This window comes from Lissotriton vulgaris, chromosome 8, assembly GCF_964263255.1.
Source record: "Lissotriton vulgaris chromosome 8, aLisVul1.2, whole genome shotgun sequence".
Taxonomy (NCBI): Eukaryota; Metazoa; Chordata; class Amphibia; order Caudata; family Salamandridae; genus Lissotriton; species Lissotriton vulgaris.
The window spans coordinates 969,116,139-969,134,332 of NC_141696.1; the positions used below are offsets into that span (position 1 = coordinate 969,116,139).

At 46.9% G+C, this 18,194-nt stretch overlaps 1 protein-coding gene across 2 annotated transcripts in view; it reads left to right on the forward strand.

The window, feature by feature from the left end:
* Positions 1-18,194, forward strand: part of LOC147698192 (RNA-binding protein 26-like) — a 1,163,085-nt gene that overhangs the window by 234,989 nt on the left and 909,902 nt on the right. The gene's annotated exons all lie outside the window — the stretch shown is intronic.

An 18,194-nucleotide genomic window follows, 5' to 3' on the forward strand; every position in this document is an offset into this window, starting at 1 on the left:
TTCAAAGAAGCGTCAAGGCGATCCCAAAGCTCAGGCTTCCCCGGCCCCGGCCGCCGGAGCCAAGGAGGGTACCGCGTCGACTCCGAAGACACTGCCTCTCGCCGACACAACTCCCAAATCAGGGAAATCAAGCGATACGGTCGCTCCCTCTCCAGCCCTCTCGAAGAAGGTCCAGGAGTCCCTGCAACGGATTCGAAAGGCCGCGGAGCTTCCAGACCCAGAGGCTGGAGTGTCGAAGCCCGCGCAGAAGCCGTCCAAGGCGCACACGCCTATCCGCTTCACCCTACCGCCGAAGTCTACGCCGAAGGCCTTCGCTCCGAAGCAGGTGGCTGGGGTGCCCACGAAGGAGGTGTCGACGCCCAAAGCGTCTCCGGTGGTGGCTAAACCTCGGCTCCAACCACTCGCGGAGGAAGAACGTCGTGAAGTCATCATCGACGCCAATACTGGGAAACTGTCCCTCCTCAAGAGAAAAATCACCACGGAGCCGGTGCTGGAACACTTTCGCATTCCTCTGAACAACAAAAGGGACTCTGCGGGTACTTCAGCGCCTCCGGCGCCGGCATCCCCAAGTGACCTGCCGCGTTCCCCAACTCGCTCTACCGCGGGGGATGACGACGAGGAAGAGGTCGAGTACAACTATCCGGCGTACTCTGATCCGGAGGAGGAACATGAACCTTGGTCTGCCGGAGTCAGGAACCACATCTCTTTGCGCCAAAAACTTCGCCAACGGAGGACTCTGCTGCCTTCAACGCGCTAATCGAGAGAGCTGCAGCTAACCACGATGTCGAGCTGCACTCCGATCCTGTGGATGTAGACTTTTTGTTTGATACTTTCTCTGTGGCCGAAAAGTCAATCAAAACTTTGCCAATGCTCAAGGGAGTACTCAAGCACGCGCAGGAGGTCTTCAAGGAGCCCACTCGGGCACGTGTTATCAATCCACGCATTGATAAAAAATATAAGGCATCGCCCTCGGATCCAACATATATCAAGGGACACTTGCCACTAGACTCTTTGGTCGTTTCCAATGCTCGCAAGAGGGCGAACTCACAGACAACTGGTGACGCTCCTCCCCCAGACAAAGAGTCGAAAATATTTGAGGCCTCAGGGAAGCGGATTGCTGCACAGGCAGCTAACATTTGGCGCATCTCGAACACTCAGGCCCTACTCGCACGCTACGATAGGGCTCATTATGACACCCTAGAGGCACTACTGCAGCACTTGCCTGACCAGTACAAGGAGGCAGGGGAGATGTTAATTCAAGAGGGAAAGCTCATCACAAACGCTTCCATAAAATGTGCGCTAGATGTGGCTGATACGGCATCCAGGGCGATCAACACTAGAGTGTTGCTCAGAAGGCATGCATGGCTTAGGATTTCAGGGTTTAAACCTGATATACAAACAACCATCCTAAACCAGACGGTTAATCCTGACCATTTGTTTGGCCCTGAGGTGGATGCGACGCTTGAGAAGATGAAAAAAGATACAGACACTGCTAAGTCTATGGGGGCCCTTCAATCTCAGCAGTTTCGGGGTGGCTCCTTTCGCTGCTCCAATACCAGAGGCACCTCAAGGGGTCAGGCATCGCAATCCACTCAGTACTACAAAGGCAATACCCAAACCTCATACACCAATAAGGGTAGAGGTGGCTACAGAGGCAACAACATCAAAGGCAGGGGACGTGGAAACAACAGCTCCAGGTCCACCACCGCCAATAAGCAGTGACGCCTTGTCATTGCCCCCCGACCACACAACACCGGTCGGGGGGAGACTCCAGCAGTTCCTGCCCGCGTGGAGATCCATCACCACGGACAGGTGGGTCAAGTCTCTTATCCAGTACGGTTACTGTCTGGAACTTACCTCCACTCCACCGAACATACCTCCAAGAAGCCGTCCTATGTCCAGCGAGCACTTGCTCTTGTTGCAGCAGGAAGTTCAGGTCATGCTGCAAAAAGGCGCAATAGAGCTCGTCCCACTGCAGGAAAGGGGTACAGGAGTTTACTCTCTGTACTTTCTAATCCCCAAAAAGGACGGTTCCCTGCGGCCCATCCTGGACCTCAGGCCCCTCAACTGGTACATTCTCTCGGAGCATTTCCATATGCTCACGTTGCAGCAAGTGCTCCCTCTGCTTCAACAGGGGGACTTCCTGGCTACGTTGGATCTGAAAGACGCATACTTTCATATCCCCCTGCATCCTTCCCACAGGAAGTATCTCAGATTCACGATCCAAAACCAGCACTACCAGTTCAGGGTTCTGCCGTTCGGAGTCACCACAGCGCCAAGGGTCTTTATGAAGTGCCTGGCGACTGTGGCGGCGCATCTGCGACGCCAGAACGTCCACGTCTACCCGTACCTGGACGACTGGCTCATTCAGGCAAAAACAGAACAACAGTGCGCCGACCACGTGTCCCGCACCATTCATCTCCTGCACGATCTGGGATTCTCTCTGAACTACCCGAAATCCCATCTCCAGCCCGCCCATGTACGACAGTATCTGGGCGCGACAATAAACACTCTGGCAGCCACTGCGCAGCCAAATTCAGTGAGAATCGCCAGTATCCAAACGCTGATCCAACGATTCAGACCTCAACACTAGCTTCCAGCGAAGGTGTTCATGCAGTTGATAGGCATGATGGCCTCCTGCATCTCCATTGTCCCGCACGCGAGGCTACATATGCGTCCGCTTCAGGAGTGCCTGGCACGTCAGTGGACTCAGGCTCATGGGCAACTGACAGACCTAGTGTTGGTGAGCGGTCGGGCATACAACTCTCTGCATTGGTGGAATCCACAAAACCTTTGCAAGGGCCGACCATTCCAAGAGCCTGTGCCGCAGATTATCCTGACGACGGACGCTTCTCTCCAGGGATGGGGAGCGCATGTACTCCACTACACGGTGCAGGGACTATGGACACTACAGCAAAGGAAGATGCACATCAATGTGTTGGAACTGATGGCAATCTTCATGGCCTTAAAGGCGTTCAAAGTACATCTGTGCAACAAGGTCGTGTTGATCCGGACGGACAACATGACAGCCATGTACTACATTCAGAAGCAGGGAGGCACACACTCTCCGCAGCTGTCTCATCTGGCTCAGAGCATGTGGAAGTGGGCCATTCAGAGGAACATCTTCCTCATGGCGGAGCATCTCCCGGGCAAGGACAACCAGATGGCGGACCTGCTCAGCAGGCACAGCCATCAAATGCACGAGTGGGAGATACATCCATCAGTACTCCACCAGTACTTCCAAAGGTGGGGTCATCCAGAGATAGACCTGTTTGCCACAAAGGAGAACGCAAAATGCCAAAGCTTCGCCGCCAGATTCCCACACCCGCAATCACAGGGCAATGCGATGTGGATGAACTGGTCAGGCAGATTTGCATACGCTTTTCCCCCAGCACCTCTGATACCGCTGGTGGCACGCAAGCTCAGGCAGCACTCGATGACTCTCATCCTGGTTGCTCCGACGTGGGCTCGCCAACCATGGTACACCACGTTTCTAGAACTGTCCGTGGTACCGCATCAAAGGCTTCACCTCACTCCCAGCCTTCTGACGCAGAGCCATGGCGACATTCAGCACCCAGATCCGCAACAGCTCAACCTGGCGATCTGGCTCCTGAGTCCTAGAGTTTGGCTACCTCAATCTTCCTCCCGATTGCATGAACATCATTCGGGAGGCAAGGAAGCCCACTACTAGAGCTTGTTATGCGGCTAAATGGAAGAGGTTTGTCATTTACTGTGTTAACCACAATATTGATCCGCTAGATGCTTCCATTCAAAACATCATTTGTTACCTGTTCCACCTGTATCAATGCAATTTGGCGTACTCTTCCATCCGCATTCACCTGTCTGCTATGGCAGCATACCTTCAAAACAGGCAACACCTGTCGCTTTTTAGGGTTCCTGCTATCAAGGCTTTTCTGGAAGGACTCAAAAGAGTCATTCCGCCAAGGACCCCACCAGCTCCAGAGTGGAACCTCAATGTGGTTCTTCCGAGACTGATGGGTCCTCCTTTCGAGCCACTGCACTCTTGTGAGCTACAGTTTCTGACTTGGAAGGTTGCTTTTTTAGTAGCAATTACATCGCTACGGAGGGTTAGCGAGCTGCAGGCGCTCACCATCCAAGAACCTTTCTTCCAGGTACATGCTAACAGGGTGGTGCTCCGCACTAACCCTAAATTCTTACCCAAGGTTGTGTCTCAATTCCATATGAACCAGACAATTGAGTTGCCGGTGTTTTTCCAAAACCCAGAGACGCTGGCGGAGCGGATGCTCCACACCCTTGACGTTAAAAGAGCCTTGATGTACTATGTGGACAGGACAAAAGATTTTCGCAAAACCAAGCAGTTTTTCGTTGCTTTTGCCTCACACCACAAGGGAAACGCTATCTCCAAAGCTGGGATCGCTAGGTGGATTGTGAAATGCATTCAAATCTGTTACGCTAAAGCTAAACGCACTCTCACTATCCCACCAAGAGCCCACTCCACCAGGAAGTTAGGGGCCTCTATGGCTTTCCTAGGTAACATTCCCTTAGAAGATATTTGTAGAGCAGCCACATGGTCTACCACACATACTTTCACTAAACATTACTGTGTAGACGTGCATTCCAAACAGCAGGCAGCTGTTGGTCAGGCTGTTCTCAAGACACTTTTTCAGACTGCTGCAGCTGGCACGGGCGGCCGCCGTTAATGGAGGGACTGCTATGTATTCTATGCACAGATATGAATTCAGCAGCCCACATGCCTCGAACTGCAAATGCTACTTACCAGTATGCATCTGTTCTTGGCATGTAGGGCTGCTGACATTCATATCGCCCACCCTCCTCCCCGGCGCCTGTAGCAGCTGCAGTCTTCATATATATATATGCTCAATAGCATGGTCATCACTCACATACTTCACTCCATCTCTGCCAATGGCTAAAAACAATCTGGGGATGGAGGCGATGCCCATGCGCACTGTAGTCCAGGGGAGGAGCCACCTATCTCGTGATACTTCGAAGACTCTTCCAGGACAACAATGTGCAATCATCCGGACCCATCACTAGGCGGCGATCTATGCACAGATATGAATGTCAGCAGCCCTACATGCCAAGAACAGATGCATACTGGTAAGTAGCATTTGCATTTTCTGGCTCGTTTTACCATCCTGGAGGGGTATCCTCGTGATATGAGACGTTGACTTAGGACCTCCGACTCTTTGAGGTAGTTGGCTCTTGTAGAACAATTCCTCCTGATGCGTAGGAATTGTCCTACAGGGAGGTTATCTTTGAGGCCCCTCGGGTGATGACTCTGGTATTGTAATAAAGAATTGCGCTCAGTCGGCTTTCTGAACAGTGTTGTTTGTAAATGGTCTGATTCCACATAGATCGAGATGTCTAAGAAAGGTATTGTTTTGTTGCTGGATTCCATCGTGAACTGGATATGAGGGTTCCGAGAGTTCAGCCAGTCGTGGAAAGCTTGAAGTTGGTCGTGATTACCTTCCCAGATGCACAGAACGTCATCGATATATCTGACCCAGAGGGGCAGATGTGCTTTGAAAGGGTTGGTTGCTGGGAAGATATGTTGATGTTCAAAATGATCCATGTAGATTATTGCCAAATTTGGAGCGAAGGTAGCCCCCATAGCTACCCCCTTGGTCTGCAAATAGAAATCTTCTTGAAAAATAAAAAAATTGTGCATCATGGCAATCTCCAGTAATTCAATTATGCATTGTGTGGGGACCTGAACGGGCGCAGTTCGAGTGTCTAGGGCCTCTCTCATCACTTCCAGGGCATCTTGCTGTGGGATGCTGGTGTAAAGTGATATGATATCACAGGTGACTAAGAGTGCATGTTCTGAGTCAAATGGTTTTTCGTCTATCAAGTTAATGACCTGAGTGGTATCTCGTAGATAGGCCTTTGTGTTAAGGGCAATGGGCTTAAGGAAGAAGTCCACATATTGGCACAAGGGCTCCAACAGTGATCCACAGCCAGATACGATGGGGCGTCCTGGGGGTTTGTTGAGGTTCTTGTGCACCTTCGGGAGGGTATAAATTGTAGCAAGTCTCGGAAACTTCTGGTTGAGGAAATCGAATTCCTGTTTGCTCAAAAAACCGGTGTCAAGTCCTTTCTGTGTGATTCTAAGGATAGTACTGGCCAATTCACGCGAGGGGTCACTGGGTAACAGACGGTAACTGATGCCATCAGACAATTGTCTGTAGATCTCTGCCTTGTAATCTGAAATATCTTGCACAACAATGGCACCGCCTTTATCCGCGGGTTTGATGACTACATCTTTGTTGTTGCTTAAGGAGGCCAGGGCCTTCTTCTCCGTTCCGGGTAGATTGAGCCTCAGGAATTTAGGTTGTTTGAGTGATTGGTCTACAGACGACGTGACAATTTCCTCAAAAGCAAGAATCCGACTGTTCATGGCATATGTCGGTGGAAAGAAGGTAGATGGTACCCTAAGGCCAGTGACCGAATTCTGTGGTCTTGATGTCTGATTTCGGAAAAAATATCGCAGCCTTATCTTCCTGAAGAAGCTGTATAATTCAGTTTTTAACAGAAATTTGTTCACCGAAGCAGTGGGAACATAAGAGAGTCCTCGGCCGAGGACCTTGAGTTCTTCTTCCTGGAAGGTATGTTTAGAGATGTTGATCACTGGACTATTGGTAGTAGACATAGTGGGATCAGGTCTGGTATCAATATCTACCATCTGTATGTGTTCCTGCGAGTCAAGATCTCCCCGTGCACCTCCGGTCGAAAAGTCACCTGTTTCTGCTGCTTGCCTCGTCCAGCGTCCCATCCGGCCTGATTCTGTTGTTGTCCTCTTGCTTTGCCGCGGGGCCAGTTGTTCCCACGGCCCCGTGGAGGGCGCCATTGGCCCCGGCCTCGGTCTAAAAAATGAGGTGGAAATTGTGGAGGATATTGTTGGTAGAATATGTCTTGGGGGGGATAGGGCGGATAGGAGTACGAAGTACTAGGTCCTGCCTCTCCGTCGCTGCCTGAACTATATGAGGAGTCCGAAAAGGTTGCAAAATTCCTTCGTCCTCTGTACCCCCCGCGACCGCGGTGTTGGTAAAGCGACCCTGATTGTCCTGTTTGTAATAGTCTGGCTGTAAATATGGATAAACTAATTTTTTATCAAACAGTCTGAGGTCTCGTGCTAGCTTTTCCAGCTTTTTAGTTTGGGCTGTGGTATCAAAGTCTTTGATCGTGACTTCCAAATTGTCTATAGCTTCCTTGGCCTTGGTAAGTGTGGTATCTCCCAGGATTTCAGCCTTTAAGTCTGCGATTTCTTTGCTTATAGAGACAACTTGTTCCGCAGCTGTCTCTACTCCCAGCACCATCCAGTGCCGGGAGCAGTTGTTGGCCACGTAACTAAACCCCTCTCTAAACTTTGGTACATCCACAAAGATCACAGGTTCGATTTTAATTTGCCGTCCAACAGGGATAATATTTTCTTGTAGATATCTCGTAAAGAGGTGCCCATGTAGCCGAGTTCCTATGAGTTTCTTCTCTAATCTCTCAAGACGGGAAATCTTATCATTTAAAGTGATATCAATTGTCGGGACAGAAGTGGATAAAAAGGTGGTAGACAAGTCTTTAGTGAGCTGGTTGATTTACTCCTCTGTATAGGAAAGTAATTCTGATTCCACCGTGGTATGGGTAAATTTAATTTAAGGAAAAAACCTCGCAGGTCAGCACCTGCTCAGAAAGTGTTACAAAAAAGGGGGTTGAACCCATGCAGTCACGGGGACCTGGGTGCTATGTTGTACATATAAGGGGGGTCCCCGTAAGGAAGTGTATTGCAAATGACATACACTGAATTAAAATTACCAACAAAACAATTTAACAAACATGGGAAACAATTAGGAATTGGTATTTGTGATTTATTACCAAAACACTGCGTAATTGCAGGTAGCAATTAATGAATCAACTTATGTGAATAACAAGCCCCAGGGAAAAGGAAGGGGGGGGTAGTGCTCAAGGAAGTGATAAAGGACAAGGAAAGTTAACACAGTATAACAAGGGTAACAATTGTAATCCAAAATTAGTGACAGTAAACAACCAATTATAATGCAAATGCCAAAATATAAGGCAAAACTCAAAACATAGTCAATAAATCACATTCGACGGTCACATCTGATTACTCGATGGATCGGGGGTGTGCCGGAATATCAACAAAGAAAGGAAGAGTCGACGTTTCGACCCCTATCAGCAGGCTAATTAAAGTCCTTTCACGGGGTCTTTATCAGGACGTCACGCAAGGGAAGGGGAGGGGCAAATCTGTGTAAAGAATAATTAAACTTTAGCACATAGTAAGGACGACGAATAAATTAATCATCCTATCTAATATAGACTAGGGAGTAAGTTAAAACAATTACCATGGAGTACGGCCCAGCCGGGCTCTGTACATGGAGGGGACGCCACACAAAGTCGTGGTCAGTCAAACGAGGTAAGAACCTTAGCTACAGAGGAGACAAACATATCAGTAAGATGATAAAATTGGCTATTCTAACCAAAGTAGGCTTCTATGATGGAGAGTGGGATATCATTCGAAATGATGATAGAACCCTGTTCAAGAACATTAATAGATCTCATATGGGAACTACAAAGTGGAAAACTGGCCATATAGAGAAATACCTCCAATTACTGAAAAGTAGTTCTGCCTGTAATCCACGCGTTTTCACGATGCAGGAAAATAAATAAATAATGCTGCTTCAATCTCCTATGATCAGCTAAAAGGAGAGAAATAATGTACTAAATAAAATGAACAAGCGAGTCTCGTGGTCTCAAATATTCGCTACAGTTGACAGATACTCACAGGAGAAAAAAGCGGACAACGCCGTCTCAATGGAACATTCAGACAATCTTCGTCACGCAAGGGGAGCGAAGTTAAAATCACACGGGTCTGACTCAAAGCGGGGTTGGAACTCCAGCGCTCATGTGTTAAACAATTCTAGAGTAAAAGATACAATTGTATCGTTTAGATGCTACGATCTAAAAGTCACGGCTACACTGTATGGAAGCAGTTGGAACATTACTCACAGAAAGGGAAGCGCCGTCTGCATCGGTTTAGTCATCACACGGGACTGACTCGAAGCGGGGTTTGAACTCCTGCGCTCGTGTATTAAACAATCCTAGAGTGGAAAGATACAATTGTATCGTTTGGATGCTGAAATCTAATGTTCTCGGCTACACTGTATAGACGCTGGATAGAGGATTACTCACAGAATGAAAAGCAGCGCCTACCTTACGGACACCACGCTGCACCATAGAGGGAGAAGCCGCCACCGCCAGGAGTCAACCGCCCGTAGAACTCCGCGCCGCCGCTCCGGGAACCACAACACCCGGCAGGCCTCGCGGCGGCGCGTAGAGTGACGCGCACAGGGAGCGCGAGCGGGTTCAAAGGCGGACACGAACCGGCAGAGCGGGGGAAACCGCTGCCTACCTTACGGACACCACGCTGCACCATAGAGGGAGAAGCCGCCACCGCCAGGAGTCAACCGCCCGTAGAACTCCGCGCCGCCGCTCCGGGAACCACAACACCCGGCAGGCCTCGCGGCGGCGCGTAGAGTGACGCGCACAGGGAGCGCGAGCGGGTTCAAAGGCGGACACGAACCGGCAGAGCGGGGGAAACCGCTGCCTACCTTACGGACACCACGCTGCACCATAGAGGGAGAAGCCGCCACCGCCAGGAGTCAACCGCCCGTAGAACTCCGCGCCGCCGCTCCGGGAACCACAACACCCGGCAGGCCTCGCGGCGGCGCGTAGAGTGACTCGCACAGGGAGCGCGAGCGGGTTCAAAGGCGGACACGAACCGGCAGAGCGGGGGAAACCGCTGCCTACCTTACGGACACCACGCTGCACCATAGAGGGAGAAGCCGCCACCGCCAGGAGTCAACCGCCCGTAGAACTCCGCGCCGCTGCTCCGGGAACCACAACACCCGGCAGGCCTCGCGGCGGCGCGTAGAGTGACGCGCACAGGGAGCGCGAGCGGGTTCAAAGGCGGACACTAACCCGCGTCGCGGGACGCGAGCGGGACGCCCGGGGCTAAGCCCGGGCAAAGGGCGGGCCCTCTTAGGCCCTCAGAGGCCCGAGGAGCCTGGCCTGTGCCAGACACCCTGTTCGGTTGCGACCAGCCAAAGGACACCGAGACTGCATAACTGTAAGTTGGCTGCCACACATATTTGAACTCCTGTTGGGGTTTGGTCCGGTATTTGATTATAAGCTATATACATCTGCTTAGCGTGCCATTTACTGGACCTGCCATGAATCACCCAGAGACTAGAAGTATGGCTTTAGCTGGGGCAAAGAAACTAACTGGCACCCTAGATGATTTTATAGTGCGCACGCATGCCCTTATTGATGAAGGGATCATTCTGATGGACAGAAGGGTGTCCAAAGATCTAGCCATGGCAAAGCGTTCCTCTCTGGGTCACATTGCACAAGCTTGTACACCTAATAATGTATCTGTCCCAAAGTCACTTGTAATGGTGCACAAAGACCAGGGCAGCGACTTACCTGCCTCACAGGAAGGCCTGGAGGCAACCCCAAATCTCTCCTTGCTACTGGAAAATGGCCCGGTGGCAACAGGAAATGAAACCACAGATAGTACCCTAATAGAAAGAGGGAGGAAGGAGGGGGCAATCCCTAAACTAAAGAGTAGTAAACAAAAGCCGACTAAAACCACTACTCGCAAAGGGAAAAAAGCCCAGACTGGTAAGACCCAGGACCCAATCCAGCCGGATCCCACCCTATTAAATGTATGCACAAACCCAGACGCTCACACTAATATTAATGGCGCCGCGGGTGGCCCCCGGGTAAGTGTGGGCATAACATTAAGTTTGCCAGATGAAACTATCTTGGATAGCAGCTTGGAGGGGATATTGGAACTAAGTGGGGTAGTTGATAATCAAGCTGGAGGGAACGATGACAGCAGTAGCCTAAGCATGGTCAATAACAATATCTTTGCAATGCTAAAAATTCTCTTAGAACCTATTGAGGTTAGGCTACGATGTCTGGAAACAATATTGACTAATATCCATAAAGATATCAGTGCCCCTAGCTTTAATTTGAACAATAAAGTTCCTGAAAAGAAACCAACTACGAATAGACCACCCACAGCCGCTAAAAGCGATGGTAATACGAATCTATCTTTAAAAACTACCTCTAACCCACCTCCAAAACCCATCACTAACCCACCTCCTAAAGTTATACCAACACCTAAAAATCCTACCGTAATTGACCAAACAGCGCCACCCACGCAAACTCCTAAGGATAAAGTTAACGAAGAAAAGAGGGAGACGCGTAGAAACATACATTTACCACCAGAAGCCTCAACATATGTTGTGGTTCTTACTGGAGTACCCCAACCTGCTGATAAATCATATGAAAATAATGGGGGACTAGTAAATAAAACAATACATTGGCTAAATGATAACTACCCTCTCCCCCCGGCCTTCAAAAGCAATATCCTTATGGTTGAAAGGGCTCCCTGGGTGGGGTACAATAATAATAAAAAAAGGACACATGGTGACTGCCTGGTAATAACATTTGAGAATCCCCGCACCGCAGAATTTATTACATCAAGGCCCCCAAGAAATTACGGTTTGTCTGTTGTGGCTAGGCCATTATCCTATTTTTACCCGGAGGGTGAACAACCAGATAATAGGTGGAGTTGGACCAGGGAAAACCGACGCCATGGTGGTAATACTGGCCAGTTCTCTGATAACAACTACCACAATACACTGTGGAATGGGAGGCATGATGATGGCTGGAACACTGTGAAACACAAAGGCAGGCCTCCTTACTCTCATCCACAGGGCTATGATCCAGGATGGATAGGCAATGTGCAAATGCCCCCGTTTTTCCCATGTTACAATCGGTTTGACTGTTTGGAAGCAGTGGACTGACTCCCCAAGACTAAGGTAGATGGTCGGCTACCTATTAATCCCGTAGACCTGGATTCTACATGTTGTCTGGGGGATGAGGAAACCACAGAAATACAGGGGGGGAACGAGCACATACAAGGGAGCCAGGCCAACAGATTAGGGGATACTGTAGATATGTCTTCTGTAGACAAAGATTCCTGTACGGTATTATTCTGGAACGTGGCTGGGTTAAAACAAAAGATCACAAATCCAAGTTGGGATGAGGCCATTACAGATGTGGGAATACTGGCCCTTCAAGAAACTTGGGCCACCACGCCGATACACCTTAATGGCTACAAGACGTACTTTACCCCTGCGGTGGGCGGAGTACACGGAAGACCCAAGGGGGGTTTGATTGTATACATATCTAACCTTTTAGTATATGATAAAATTGTTTTTTCTCCTGGATCCAGCTACTATCAAAAAATTGTGATATATACAAGGAAGGGTCCAAAGATGGTTCTTTTTAATTTCTATAATAACTGTTTAGATAGCATGATTAAGGATGTACTTGATACACTAGCCCTAGAAATGCAAGATGAATTTGACAGGAGTAAGAGGGCTGAAGTTATGTTATTATGGGGGGGTGATTTTAATTGTACTCTCTGCAAAAAGGGTCAAAAGGGTATTTGTGGTCTAATGCTGGAACAAGACGTCAACTTGACGCATTTTGAACACACCCTACTAGGCGACACACTGAATGAAATGATTTTTAACTTTAATCTTGGCTTTGTAAACGAATTAGCACACCACACAACGACGTTTGTCCCAACCTTTGTCGGGCGGGGTGCTTCAACCATTATTGATTTTAGCTTATGCACACTTAGCTCTGCAAACAGATTGATTAGAGCAAACATCATGGATCTACCATTGAGTGATCATCTGCCACAGGTATTAAAAATGGAAAACCTATTTGCCGTAGCTGATATTAGAGAATGTCAGAACCAAATGGTCCAGGACGTGAGGGTGGGTGCTCAAAATGGTTACAACCTTAAATGGAGCAGACTGGTCCCAGATGATTTCCTACATAAAATATTGACTAACTGCACGAGTAGCTTTTCCATCTGTTTAGATGAATACGCAGAGAAACGTGAAATAATAACCCATTTTGGCATTATTTCTACTAAAATTAAGGAAGCACTGTGGGTTAATAGGAAAAATTCCCTAAAGTCCAATAGGAAATGGTTTGACAGGGAGTGCACTAGAGCCTTAACAAAGCTTAGATATGCAATCCATAATAGACCAAAGGATGTAAACCAAATTAGAATTGCAAGGAAGGACTATAACCTAGCTTTAAGGGACAGGAAGATCTCGATAAAAAGGGAGGCATGGGATAACCTATGCGATGCATCAAAATCGAAGGATCCGGCTGCTTTTTGGAGGGTGGCTAACACCCCCCTCCTATATGAACAAAAAGCACGCATGGAAATTGCCATCTCAGAAGATGAGTGGGTGGCCCATTTTTCCTCCCTTTATATGGCTGTGGAACTAACCTCTGAAACAGGCCAGGAGATGGGGTCGCTAAATCTAGACACATCTAGAACCTTGACTGTAACCCTTCCTGAAGTTACAGCAAGCCTGAAGGCGACTAAGGGGGGCAAAGCAGCAGGACCAGACGGTATACCAGCCGACCTCTATAAGGCTAACATCGATTTATGGGGGCCAGTGTTAGTTCAGCTCTTTAATGCCGTTCTGGCAAATAGCCCAATACCTACCTGGTTTACATCAACAATAGTCCCAATATTTAAGAAAGGGGACAGGCTAAGTTGTACATGCTATAGGCCAATCTCCTTATTGGACTCTTCTATAAAAATTCTGGGAAGAGTGATTTTAGCTAAACTGCAAAGCTGGGCCGATGAAAATGGGGTGTTAAGTGACTTTCAATTTGGGTTTCAAAAGGGCCTAGGGACCATAGAGCAAGGCTTGAATCTTTTCACCTTGCAACAGAAGTATATAAAGGTCAAAAAACAACGTCTATACCTCACATTTGTTGATCTATCATCAGCTTTTGACTGTGTGTCACATATTAAGTTATGGTTAATTATGGCTGACTTGGGGGTAGACAATGCCATTATATGTTTTCCGAGAGAGCTGTATTCTGGGGCCACTGCCAGTGTCAGATTTGGGAAAAATGGTGAATGCAGCAGACAATTTGGGATCGGTCGGGGTGTGCGCCAAGGGTGCGTCTTAGCCCCCTTCCTATTTCTGTTGTACATAAATGGAATGGAGAAGCATCTCGTGCAGGAGGGCAGGGATATGCCCATGGTGAGAGGTAGGCCTGTCCCTGCACTGATGTACGCTGACGATGCTGTCTTAATGGCGCGCACACCAATGGCTTTACAAAGTTTGGTTACAGCCTTCAACAACTTCATGCTTGACTTAGATTTGAAAATCAACTGTTCTAAAACTTTATCTATGTACTGCGGGTCCAGAACAAACAAGCATGTGAAGCAAATCTTTGTAAACTCCAATCCCTTAGAAAGGACCCCCACCTTCCCTTATCTGGGGATATTGTTTCATGAAAGTGGCTCATGGACCACAGCAATTCAAGCTAGATCTCTGTTATTCTCTAAGACCATTATGGCCCTAAAATGTTTTATGAAAAAATTAGGTAAAAAACCCATAAAAGAGATTTTAACTGTTTATAATGCGACCTGTATATCTGTAGCCATCTACGGGGCAGGATTATGGGGTTATTCAAACATCACTTCAATCCAAATCCTGGAAAATAAGTTTTTATGTCACATCCTGTCTGTACCCCAAAGTACTGCAACAATGATATGCCATGCTGAACTGGGAATATCTTATGTCACTGACACTATTAGAATCCAGCCAGTTCTTCTTTGGCATAGGGTCTGGACAAATGAAGAATGTGTTGTCAATCGGGCCATTTTAAAGGACATCATGGTATTGGACAACATCAGAGATTACAAATGGATAGGCTATGTCAGAGACTTTCTTGAAAAAATAAGTTGCCCCCAATACTTTGAGGATCCACAATCAATGGAATACATATCCAGAAGAGATTTGAAACATTTGTGTATGACCTACCTCAAGGAAAAGAGAAATATAGAGGAGGCAAGAAAAAAGACTGTTTCTGCCCACCAGGATATTATACGTGGAGAGAATTTGCAGCCATACCTTTCACTGTATATGTCCAATCATGAGCGGTACCTTTTGACCCGATTTAGATTGAATATAGTTTTTAGGACACTATCATTCCCCGCGATGAATTGTTGGTTGAAGGATTTATGTTCTTGTCCATGCGATGACGTTTCCCAACAATCGGATATACATATTTTATTTTTTTGTAAATTTTATACCCTTCCCCGAAAGAAACTTATCATCCCTATCCTTAAAGATCTAAATGTTTACAGATGCCGCCTAGCGTTTACAGAGTGCCAGAAGATGGATACTGTTTTTATGGTCGCCTCAATTGCAGAATTTTTAAAATTGGTTTTTAAATGTCGTAAATCAATGCAAATGGATTGATCTCTTTTATTGTATATATGAATTTAATACCGCTGATATGGATTTAATTTTGTTGTTTCTCTCATTTTGTGATTTTAAAGGAAAATACTTACTCTACCTTTTGTAAATTGCACCTTACATGCTACTTTTATGGTTATCTTGTCTTGTTAACCGAATAAAGTATTTTTGAATCTTGCATCGGTTTAGCCATGGACTCCGCAACAGCTTCAATGCGGAGTTTGGGGAGTGGCCAAAAGGGAGAGTGGTTCAAGGAAATGGAAGAGTTACTCACTAAAGCCCGCTTTGGCATCTGAGTGAGAAGGCTGGTTGTAAATTCGGGTATAAATTCATATATGACCCATAGTGATTTATGAGATTTGGACATAAGGTTTACGGCGGAGTCTCAGAGAAATTGATGTGGAAATTAAGGACTCGCAATCACTAGTGCATCTCTCACACAGGAGGATGAAAACCAGATGTTGGGGAAACAATTATTACGATGGGGATAAACAGTCCGACATACATATGCATAATGTATCTCTAGGTATAATTGCAGGTATAGGTACAAAATAACGCCCATTACAGATTACAGCATTTATACAAAAACCGTTTGCTGGTGTATCTCTCACACAGGAGGATAAAAACCAGAACACACGGGATTTAGGAAACAATTATTCAAAAGACCATAGCCAATCTACAGCAAATGTGTGTACTGTGGAGAAACCACGTGACTCATCACACGAGGTCAAAGGTGGAAAACATTGCATAAACTTGGCAGTATACTCAGAACAATCATTCCGAAGAACAATCGCCCCTCTACAGCAAATGTGTATATTATGGAGAAACCACGTGACTACAGGGTCAAAGGTGGAAAACATTGCATGATCTCGGTAGCGTACTCATAGTGGAGTAGGCAGTTGTGTGGGCAACAGAGAAACATTGTTGGAGATGTGCTATTATTATCCAAGTGCTGCTAATTGCGCTAAACTGCTGTCCTGTTCATTCAAACCGTTGTTAATGGAGTCAAGAAGGGACATCCCTTTTGGCCACTCCCCAAACTCCGCATTGAAGCTGTTGCGGAGTCCATGGCTAAACCGATGCAGACGGCGCTGCTTTTCTTTCTGTGAGTAATCCTCTATCCAGCGTCTATACAGTGTAGCTGAGAACATTAGATTTCAGCATCCAAACGATACAATTGTATCTTTCCACTCTAGGATTGTTTAATACACGAGCGCAGGAGTTCAAACCCCGCTTCGAGTCAGTCCCGTGTGATTGTGATAACTAAACTGATGCAGACGGCGCTTCCCTTTCTGTGAGTAATGTTCCAACTGCTTCCATACAGTGTAGCCGTGACTTTTAGATCGTAGCATCTAAACGATACAATTGTATCTTTTACTCTAGAATTGTTTAACACATGAGCGCTGGAGTTCCAACCCCGCTTTGAGTCAGACCCGTGTGATTTTAACTTCGCTCCCCTTGCGTGACGAAGATAGTCTGAATGTTCCATTGAGACGGCGTTGTCCGCTTTTTTCTCCTGTGAGTATCTGTCAACTGTAGCGAATATTTGAGACCACGAGACTCGCTTGTTCATTTTATTTAGTACATTATTTCTCTCCTTTTAGCTGATCATAGGAGATTGAAGCAGCGTTATTTATTTATTTTCCTGCATCGTGAAAACGCGTGGATTACAGGCAGAACTACTTTTCAGTAATTGGAGGTATTTCTCTATATGGCCAGTTTTCCACTTTGTAGTTCCCATATGAGATCTATTAATGATCTTGAACAGGGTTCTATCATCATTTCGAATGATATCCCACTCTCCATCATAGAAGCCTACTTTGGTTAGAATAGCCAATTTTATCATCTTACTGATATGTTTGTCTCCTCTGTAGCTAAGGTTCTTACCTCGTTTGACTGACCACGACTTTCTTGTGTGGTGTCCCCTCCATGTACAGAGCCCGGCTGGGCCGTACTCCATGGTAATTGTTTTAACTTACTCCCTAGTCTATATTAGATAGGATGATTAATTTATTCGTCGTCCTTACCATGTGCTAAAGTTTAATTATTCTTTACACAGATTTGCCCCTCCCCTTCCCTTGCGTGACGTCCTGATGAAGACCCCGTGAAAGGACTTTAATTAGCCTGCTGATAGGGGTCGAAACGTCGACTTTTCCTTTCTTTGTTGATATTCCGGCACACCCCCGATCCATCGAGTAATCAGATGTGACCGTCGAATGTGATTTATTGACTATGTTTTGAGTTTTGCCTTATATTTTGGCATTTGCATTATAATTGGTTGTTTACTGTCACTAATTTTGGATTACAATTGTTACCCTTGTTATACTGTGTTAACTTTCCTTGTCCTTTATCACTTCCTTGAGCACTACCCCCCCTTCCTTTTCCCTGGGGCTTGTTATTCACATAAGTTGATTCATTAATTGCTACCTGCAATTACGCAGTGTTTTGGTAATAAATCACAAATACCAATTCCTAATTGTTTCCTATGTTTGTTAAATTGTTTTGTTGGTAATTTTAATTCAGTGTATGTCATTTGCAATACACTTCCTTACGGGGACCCCCCTTATATGTACAACATAGCACCCAGGTCCCCGTGACTGCATGGGTTCAACCCCCTTTTTTGTAACACAAGATATGAATGTCAGCAGCCCTTCATGCCAAGAACAGATGCATACTGGTAAGTAGCATTTTCCTTCCTATGAGAGAAAGAGTGTTCACTGTTTGCAGGTTAGTAAGTGACTTACAACCATGAGTTTAGGGGGTTAGGACCAGGGTTGCTCAAGGTCTAGTTAGGCACTC